At 39.9% G+C, this 9,592-nt stretch overlaps 1 pseudogene; it reads left to right on the top strand.

The window, feature by feature from the left end:
• The first annotated feature begins 7,759 nt into the window (after positions 1-7,759).
• Positions 7,760-9,268, top strand: LOC117702331 (TD and POZ domain-containing protein 2-like; annotated as a pseudogene).
• The last annotated feature ends 324 nt before the right edge of the window (positions 9,269-9,592 follow it).

Below are 9,592 nucleotides of genomic sequence, written 5' to 3' on the forward strand. Positions count from 1 at the left end.
AACTGCTGCTGTTTCTTTAGGGATAATAGGACTATTTAGATGGTTTATCTGATCCTGATTTAACTTTGGTGTCTAGGAACTGTTCATTTAATCCAGATTTTCCAGTTTTATTGAGTATAGGCTTTTGTAGTAGGTTCTGATGATTGTTTTGATTTTCTCAGTTTCTGTTGTTATGTCTCCCTTTTCAGTTCTGATTTTGTTAATTTGAATACTGTCTCTGTTCCCTCTGCTTAGTCTGGCTAAGAGTTTATCTATCTTGTTGACTCTCTCAAAGAACCAGCTCCTGGTTTTGTTGATACTTTGTATAGTTCTTTTTGTTTCCACTTGGTTGATTTCATCCCTGAGTTTGATATTTCCTGCTGTCTACTCCTCTTGGGTGCATTTGCTTCCTTTTGTTCTAGAGCTTTCAGGTGTGCTGTCAAGCTCCTAGTGGATGCTCCCTCCAGTTTCTTTTTGTAGGCACTTAGAGCTATGAGTTTTCCTCTTAGCACTGCTTTCATTCTGCCCCATGAGTTTTGGTATGATGTGTCCTCATTTTCATTAAATTCTAAAAGTCTTTAATTTATTTCTTTATTTCTTCCCTGACCAAGTTATCATTGAGTAGAGCATTATTCAGATTCCCAGTGTATGTGGGCTTTTGTTGGGAACCGACTTTAGTAGAAATCGGCTAGGTCAATTTTGCAGCCATCTGGAACCATATACCCTGATGAAAGACTTGGTTGTCAAAAGCCTATAACAGCTGAAGCACACTCTGATAAATATATTGTTTATCCCACATAGCTTGTTTTGCTGTTTAGTGACCTCAGCTGTATGGTGCACGTAGTAAAGTGTTTTCACCCGTGTTCTCCTGCTTGTGTATATAACTACCTCAGAATTCCCTTCAATAAAAGAGACTTGAGAAAATAGAGAAGAGACTTGATCACACCCTGTCTTGTCTCCATTCTTCGAGTTTCTTGCCCCAAGAGCCCCACATCTCTCTTGACCAGAGCACTTAGTCCCCAAAGCGTTGAGGCAGAGTACAGGTCACAACAGGCTTTACATTGATTTTATCAGTATTGGAGACCAGCCTTAGTCCATGGTCATCTGTCCATTGCTGAGAATGGGGTGTTGAAATCTCCCACTGTTACTGTGTGAGGTGCAGTGTGTGCTTTGAGCTTTAGCTAAGTTTCTTTTATGAATGTGGGTGCCCTTGAATTTGGTGCATAGTTGTTCAGAATTGAGATTTCATCTTTGTTGATTCTTCCTTTGATGAGCATGAAGTGTTTGTTCTTATCTTTTTTGAGAACTTCTGTTTGAAAGTCCAATTTTATTCGCTATTAGAATGGCTACTCCAGCTTGTTTCTTAGGACCATTTGCTTGGAAAATTGTTTTCCAGCCTTTTACTCTGAGGTAGTATCTGTCTTTGTCACTGAGGTGCATTTCCTGTATGCAGCAAAATGTTGGGTCCTGTTTATGTATCCAGTCCATTAGTCTATGTCTTTTTACCATTGATGGTAAGAGTTATTAAGGAGAAGTGATTGTTGCTTCCTCGTTTTTTGTGTTGTTTGGGGGTTTTTGTTTTTGTTGTTAGAGGTGGAGTTATGTTTGTGTAGCTATCTTCTTTTGGTTTGTTGGAAGAAGATTACTTTCTTGCTTTTTCTAGGGTATAATTTCCCTCCTTGTTTTCCTCTATTATCCTTTGTAGGGCTGGATTTTGGAAAGATATTGTGTAAATTTGGTTTTGTCATGGGATATCCTGGTTTTTCCACGTATGGTAATTGAGAGTTTTGCTGGGTATAGTAGCCTAGGCTGCCATTTGTGTTCTCTTACGATCTGTATGACATATGTCCAGGGTCTTCTGGCTTTTATAGTCTCTGGTGAGAAGCCTGGTGTAATTCTGATAGGTCTGCCTGTATATGTTACTTGACATTTTCCCCTTACTGCTTTTACTATTTTTTCTTTGTTTTGTGCATTTAGTGTTTTCATTATTATGTGATGTGGGGTGAATTTCTTTTCTGATCTAGTTTATTTGGAGTTCTGTAGGCTTCTTGTATGTTCATGGCATCTCTTTCTTTAGGTTAGGGAAGTTTTATAATTTTGTTGAAGATATTTACTGGTCCTTTAAGTTGGGAATCTTTGCTTTCTTCTACACCTATTATCCTCAGTTTTGGTCCTCTCATTGTGTTCTGGATTCCTGGATATTTTGGGTTAGAAGTTTTTGCATTTTGTATTTTCTTTGACAGTTGTGGGAATGTTTTCAATGGTATCTTCTGCACCTGAGATTCTTTTCTTCTATCTCTTGTAATCTGTTGATGATGCTTGCATCCATGACTTCTGATCTCTTTCCTAGATTTTCTATCTCCTGGGTAGTCTCCCTTTGTGATTTCTGCATTCTTTCTCCTTCCATTTTTATGTTCTGAATCGTTTTGTTCAATTCCTTCACCTGTTTGGTTGTGGGGTTTTTTGTAACTCTTTAAGGAATTTTTGTATTTCTTTTTAAGGGCTTCTATCTGTTTACATGTGTTCTCCTGTATTTCTTTGAAGAAGTTATTTATATCCTTCTTAAAGTCTTCTATCACTCTCATGAGAAGTGATTTTAAATCTAAATCTTGCTTTTTTGATGTCATTGGATATTAAGGTCTTGCTATGGTGGCAGAACTAGTTTCTGATGATGCCAAGTAACCTTGATTTCTGTTGCTTATGTTCTTGTGCTTGCCTCTCACCATATGGTTATTTCTAGTGCTACCTTCACTCACTATCTCTGACTGGAGCCTGGCTGTGCTATTATTTTGGTTGAGTCAGAACTCCTCAGAGTCCAGCTGTCTCTGTGATCCTGTGATCCTGAGACCTTGGTTGTGATAGCTCCTGGGAGTCAGGCTGCTTCTGGGCTCCTGAATCCTGGTGTGCCCAAGGTCCTGAGATCCTATGATCCTATTATCTTATGTTCCTATGTTAGAGCTCCTGGGAGTCCAGTCTCCCCTGAGTTTTGGAGGAATGAGTACAGAGCTGAAGCCTTAAGGCAGTACAATATACTTGAAATGAGAATGTATTTTCCAAGCTCATCCAAAGTTTGAAATCTTAACTGTTGTGTTTCATGAAATAAGAGCCAGAATATGTTTGTTAGAACCAGGTATAGTAAGAATTAGAGGGGTGCCCAGGAGGGTCAATGCTGAGGCATCCCTTCCCCCTCTGTTACCAGCCACAGTGTAGAATAGAGTTTATTATATACTTTGGTATCATATATATATATATATATATATGTGTGTGTGTGTGTGTGTGGTTTATGTAGAGCATGGGAAGGGGAGTTGAGTATGGATGAGAAAGTAGTAAAGACAGATGAAGAGAAAAAGAAAAAGTGAGAGGAAAAAGAGAGGATAGAAAGAAAAACACATGGAGAAACAGGGGCAAGGGGGAAGAGAACATAGTGAGAAAGTGGTCAAGAAGTGTAGGAAAGTAAGAGAATAAGAGAGTGGAGAGGGGCAAAAAGCCACTTTCGTTGTGACTCAGGTGTACCTTGCTATTGCCAGATAAATTTTGGGTGGAGTCTAGAAAAAAAATGATAACATTTCTTCATTATTGATTAATTTAAAATAGAAGGAAAAACTAGAAAGAGGCAATTGTGGAGCAAGAATAGAGTTGTCATGATCCTTAGTTACTTCTTGCTGATTTCGGAATGACATGTCTTTGGAAAAACCAAGAAAATGTGGATTGTGATATTGGTCCAATCATAGGAGATTGGCTGTTTCCTTGCTATCCAGGGACTGAGGAATTATCTCTAGATAAAAGGAACAGGTCCAGTTGAAGCATCTGTGTCTGTGAGAGTAGATTGGAGCATGTGGGTTGCATCTCTGGAGCTGTCTTGCATGTTGATTTTCAGTAAACTCCTGGACCTGACAAGATGATAAAACATTGTGTAACATTGTGTGTGTCTGTGTGTGTAGTAGTAGTAGTAGTAGTAGTAATAGTAATAGTAGCAGTAGTAGTTGTAGAAAATAATACATGTATACTATGAATACATTATCTACACATATGATATATACATTGTATATGCAATATATACTTTATAGATATATATTACATATAATATTTATATGTATTATATGTATTACATTATATATATATATATATATATATATATATATATATATATATATATGAGAATAATGTTAACAACATTTTAGTAGAAAAAGAACTTTTTGTAAGTGTACATTTGAAACCCTTAGGTCTTGGTGTTTGGTGTGAGATGATTGCAAATCCCAGGGAACAGAAGAGGAATCCCATCGTCTAGAAGAGGTCTCAAGTGGGAACCTAGGCTATCGATTGGCAGGTATACTTACCCAAATGTAATTTGTTTGGTCCATGGGAGGTAGAGCTGACTGTGTTATTGGAGCTTATAAGTTTACAAAAGAGAGGAATTTGTTAACAGCATGAACAATCTTTAACATGAGCTTAGGGAAGACAAAAACCATTCATGGAGCAGAAGGAGCAAGAAGGGCTTTTTCTTCTGTCTAGGAGACTGAATGTATATAAATAAATGTAATAAAATAAGAAGCATTTTGAAGAATGTATTTGAAGATAATTAACAGAAGATAACAGAAACTAAGAAATTTGAAGACCTTGTAAATATGATAATTGATCATATAGTTTACCCGGAGAAACACCTTAAAGTCTATAATTAAAAGACAACCAAAGGAAACTTATATTTGTAACTATGACAGATGATAGTATAGATTTAGCACAAGAAGCACTTTTAGTCTGTAGGTTAAGATCAATCAAAGGAAACTTAAAATTTAAACTTGTGATTATAAAAATTGGATCGTGGAGTGGGATGTTTTATTAGGGTTAGGCTAATTTATAAGAACTCTATTATTAATGTTAGGTCAGTGTCATAAGAAGGGGAGGAAATATGAAGCATCTAGTCACTGGGAACTGAGTTTAGAAAACAAAGTAACAGAAGGTTATATCTGTGAAAGGTTACATCTGAACTTGTGTATCTTTTATCGTGAAGCCTGAGAGAGAGTAAGGCAAACCTGTCTGTCTTTGGTAAGAGATCTGGTACTCTAAACTAGTTAACAAATTGACTAATGAGATATTAAGGTGGTAAATTATCTTCGGGGAAGGAGCTAGAGGTCTGTTTTCTAGCTGTAGTTTGCTTAGCTGTCAACGTACAGAAATTTGAGAAAAATAAATTATAATCTAGACATCATTAATTAAAATGACAGAGGTTGGTCAATAGTCCACTACCTAGAAAGTTTTCTAGGTCCCCATGTTCTCCATCACAACTCTGGGCAGAGTCAGTGTGTCAATTATGCCCAGAAGAGAAGAAGCTTTTTTTTCCCTGTAGAATAGGAACATGGGAGAATTGACTCACCTTGACCTAGGCAGTAGGAGACATTTAATACTCTGGGTGTCCTCAATTTCACAACAGCATAAGCTGATGTCTGGCAGCTGCAAGGAAATGAAGCATTGTTTCTCAGTGGTTTTTATAATACAATCTTGGCAGTCTTGTCACTGTGCCTACATTTTCTTGGAGACCTTGGTGGGAATGTGGGGGGTTGTAACTTTTATGCTTTGGGAGTGTCTGTCTGTTCTAATAAGCTTAAACATTTACTGTTACATTTAGTAGATTTCTGAGAAGACTGACAGCTAGTATCTATTAGCACATCTGAGTTAGGCAATCTCTAACTTAAATCCGTGATGTTTAACCTTTTTACGGTTGTAAATCTTTAAATTACTATTAAAACTATTGCTTCCCAAGGCAGGATAGAAATCAGAGGCCCTAAGTCAGCATGTTCTAAGGTGACAAGGCAGTGAGGTAGGAATTGCCACAAAGAAGGTGAGTGGTCGTGGGACTGTCATTAACTAAGATGGCAGTGAAGCTACAGCCAGTCATGTGACCTCTCTTAGCTAAGATGTCACTGAAGCAAAGGCTTAGAAAAACCTTATCTGCCCACAAAAAGATGGAATACTCTCATAAGACTGCCCCCAATCAAGATGTTGATAAAGCTACAGCTCTGACTAAAGGAATGTCACATGTTTGTTACATCTTAAAATGGCAGAAATGGCTGTATATCACTAGATAAAAACATATAAAAGCACAAACATATAGAGATGAATGGACATGTTTTTTTTTCTGGTGGACAAGAGGTCTCTGATTTCACCATAGTCAGCCTCTGTTGCTGTGTCCAGAGCAGTGGGTTTGATCTGTGCATGGAGCAACTGAGCTTCCCTACCTGGTTTAGAGCTGATGCAGAACAGAATGAAAAGAAACCAGAGAGCTGACAGTGGTGGTGGTGAGCAGGCCCCAGGAGCACAGAAGCATACACAACAGCTCAATCTGGTGTGAGCAGGGCAGAAATGAAGCAGGGCAAGGGAGCAAGCACCTTGGGGAGGGGCGGGGAGTGAGAGGCAGTGCTTGCAGCTGTGCTCTGTTTGTCTGCAACACTGCTCTAGCATAGCATGATTTTTGCCCCCATGAGGTTGGGTTGGGCAGGGAGCAAGAAAGCAAGGGTGAAAGTGGAGAGAGGAGGCTAGAGGCAGCTGCAGAGGCAATGGCAGAATCATGGGGGAACACTGTTTCTCAATAGTTATCATACCACAATCTAAGCAGTCTTGTCATTGTGCCTATATGCAGGAGGGAAATCAAAGAAATAAAGCAGCAAGAGATGGGGTGTGGTAAGAGTGGGCCCTACATAGAAATCTTTCCATTTTTCCAGATATCAGAAGAGAGAGTTGTAAAAGTTTTTGTAAGTACCTTTTGACACCCGTGCAGTTTTTGCTTCGTGGATATTGTGGCCAAATTTAGCTTGTGAAGTTTTAAGCCTTCGAGAGTGGGAGGCATCCCAGTATGAAACCTGGAAGTGGCTGGGAAGACATATGCTTTCTGGGTGAGAGTGCAGTTATTAATTACCTCTACCAGCATCCTGAGGATAAGTTAATAACTAACCAACAGAAGGTCAGATCACCAATACATCAAACATTGAATTGAGGTCTGAGCTCAGGCCAGTATCTGAGTGGGCAGTGAAGAGAATGGTTTATCCAGGCCTGAGGTTTCACAACAGTGATAAAAGGAAATTACACAGAGGAGAGAGGAAATCTCAACTAAAGGGAAAATGTCCTAAAATAAGGATACAGCGGAGAGGCCAGTCATAAAGACTGTGAATGTCTTCATCCACAAGAACACCACAAGGTGGCTGCTAGCTCAACAACCCTACCTTGGACCAGGGAATGTTTACACTGACCACTGTCTAAGAAGGAGCTTACCAACTTAATATGTTTTGAATGGGTAGTAGTTCTAATGTGCAAACTGTTGATTGGAAAGTTCATGTGGCAATGGGAGATGTTAACCTGGGAACCTGCAAGTTGTTAAATCTGAGTCACAACACCAATGTGTATTATAAAAAGTAATTGAGGATCTGTTTGATAGCACAAGCTATGGTGATGGTGGGATTGGTTATCTGGTAGGCCCATGCTGAGGCATCCCATCCCCCTGAGGTACCAGCCATATGATAGGTTTAGTATAGAACAGTTTATTTAGAGCATCGGAAGAGAGTTAATTAGGGATGATAAGGGAGGAGAGAGAGAGAGAGAGAGAGAAAGAGAGAGAGAGAGAGAGAGAGAGAGAGAGAGAGAGAGAGAGAACGAACTTAGGACAAATTGAAACTAAAATCTAAAATGTATCTATAATTGAATCCACCAGAATAAAGAATAAATAACTTCTAGTTCTTCTTTTTAGATCAACTTTAGATCAACTTTAACCACCAAACGACCTCCAACAGAAATGACAGGGGACCTGGAAGCCAAGAGCTGGGGCTCCACACATCACTGTTAAGAAATTCTGTGTACCATTAGCAACTTTTCATTTTGCATTAGTGGAATTCGGAGAAAAATTTCAAGCCAAGTGTTCTCATTAAAGGCCAATGATGAAGTGGCATGGTGTTTAAGAGTTCATGCAAACAGGGTTGATGAAGAAAGCAAAGACTACCTGTCAGTTTACTTGGTGTTGCTCAGCTGTCCAGAGAGACCAGTTTGGGTAAAGTTCGAGTTCTGGATCATAAATTCCCAAGGAGAGAAATATCAAAGAACAAAGAGCACAAAAATCACTAGCTTTCTGCAAAACCAAGAATAAGGATTCAAAAGGTTCATTCTCCAAGATCTCCTCCTCTCCCATCAGCATTGGCTTCTCCCTGAAGACCAGCTCACCCTCTGCTGCAAGGTGGGCATAGTAGGAGACTTCTTTTGCATGCCTGGAAAGAACATGACACCTGCAATCATGGATCCTTGGCACACACTGGCAGATGACCTAAGGGAGTTGTGGGAGAAATCTCTCTTCACAGACTGTTGCCTGTTGGTGGCTGGCCATGAATTCAGGGCTCACAAGGCCATCCTAGCAGCTCGCTCTCCAGTTTTCAGAGCCATGTTTGAACATGAAATGAATGAAAGCCTAACAAATCACATTGAGATCCATGACCTGGATCGCCAAGTCTTCAAGGAGATGATGGACTTTATCTACACTGGGAAGGCACCACACCTCCATAGCCACTTCATGGCCACTGGTGTGCTGGCAGCTGCTGACAAGTATGGCCTGGAGGGCTTGATGGTGATGTGTGAGGATGCCCTCTGCAGGAACCTCTCTGTGGAGAATGCTGCACACACTCTCATCCTGGCTGACCTCTATAGCAGAGAGGAGCTGAAGGCGCAGGCCCTGGATTTCATTTCAGTTCATGCTTCTGAGGTCTCTGAGACCTCAGGGTGGAAATCAATGGTGGAGTCACACCCCCTCTTGGTGGCTGAAGCATTCCACTCCCTGGTTTCTGCACAGTATCCTGGCTTCTGCTCCTGGCTTCTGCACCGTATTTTCTTTCTTTTTTTTTTCTTTTTTTATTTTTTTTTTTTTTTTTTTGTTTTTTTTTTTTTTTTTTTTTTTTCAAGACAGTGTTTCTCTGTGTAGTTCTGTCTGTCCTGGAACTCACTCTGTAGACCAGGCTGGCCTCGAACTCAGAAATCCTCCTGCCTCTGCCTCCCAAGTGCTGGGATTAAAGGCATGCGCCACCACCGCTGCACAGTATTTTCTTGAAGCCCTCACTCAAATGCCTAAAATGATTTTAGGGGCTAGACAGATATGACCAACACTTTTCTTCCAACAGCAACAGTCGGTGTTATGACCAAAGACTTCTGGTTAGAGTACACTATTGCTGGAGCATTTACACTGAATCTGGGAAAAGGCAGCATGGTGGCTCAGATTGAAAACAGCTGTAATATATTAAAATGGCAGATTTTGGAAGGGTAGCACAGCAGTCTAGGACACTCTACCTGACATCTACCCTGTTGATGGTCTTGTTTGGTTTTTGTCTGATGACTTGAAAGCTGGGATTCAATTTAGGAGCTGGCTCTAAACACAGTCCAACTGAGTTTCTTTGGAGAAACCTGTATGCATTGAACTGAACAGAACAGATGACCAGGGCCTAGAGCAAAGAAGATATTGATCATGAATGTTTATTCACCAGAGAAAGAAAAGACAATGAAGACTTTCTTTTTAAGACTCAGTTTGTAGGAACTTACCTGTAACTGGTGATTCAGAGGATCTGAGTCCCTTCTCTGCTCTCCATGACCA

The sequence above is a fragment of the Arvicanthis niloticus genome, unplaced genomic scaffold, assembly GCF_011762505.2.
Source record: "Arvicanthis niloticus isolate mArvNil1 unplaced genomic scaffold, mArvNil1.pat.X pat_scaffold_70_arrow_ctg1, whole genome shotgun sequence".
In the NCBI taxonomy this organism is placed as follows: Eukaryota; Metazoa; Chordata; class Mammalia; order Rodentia; family Muridae; genus Arvicanthis; species Arvicanthis niloticus.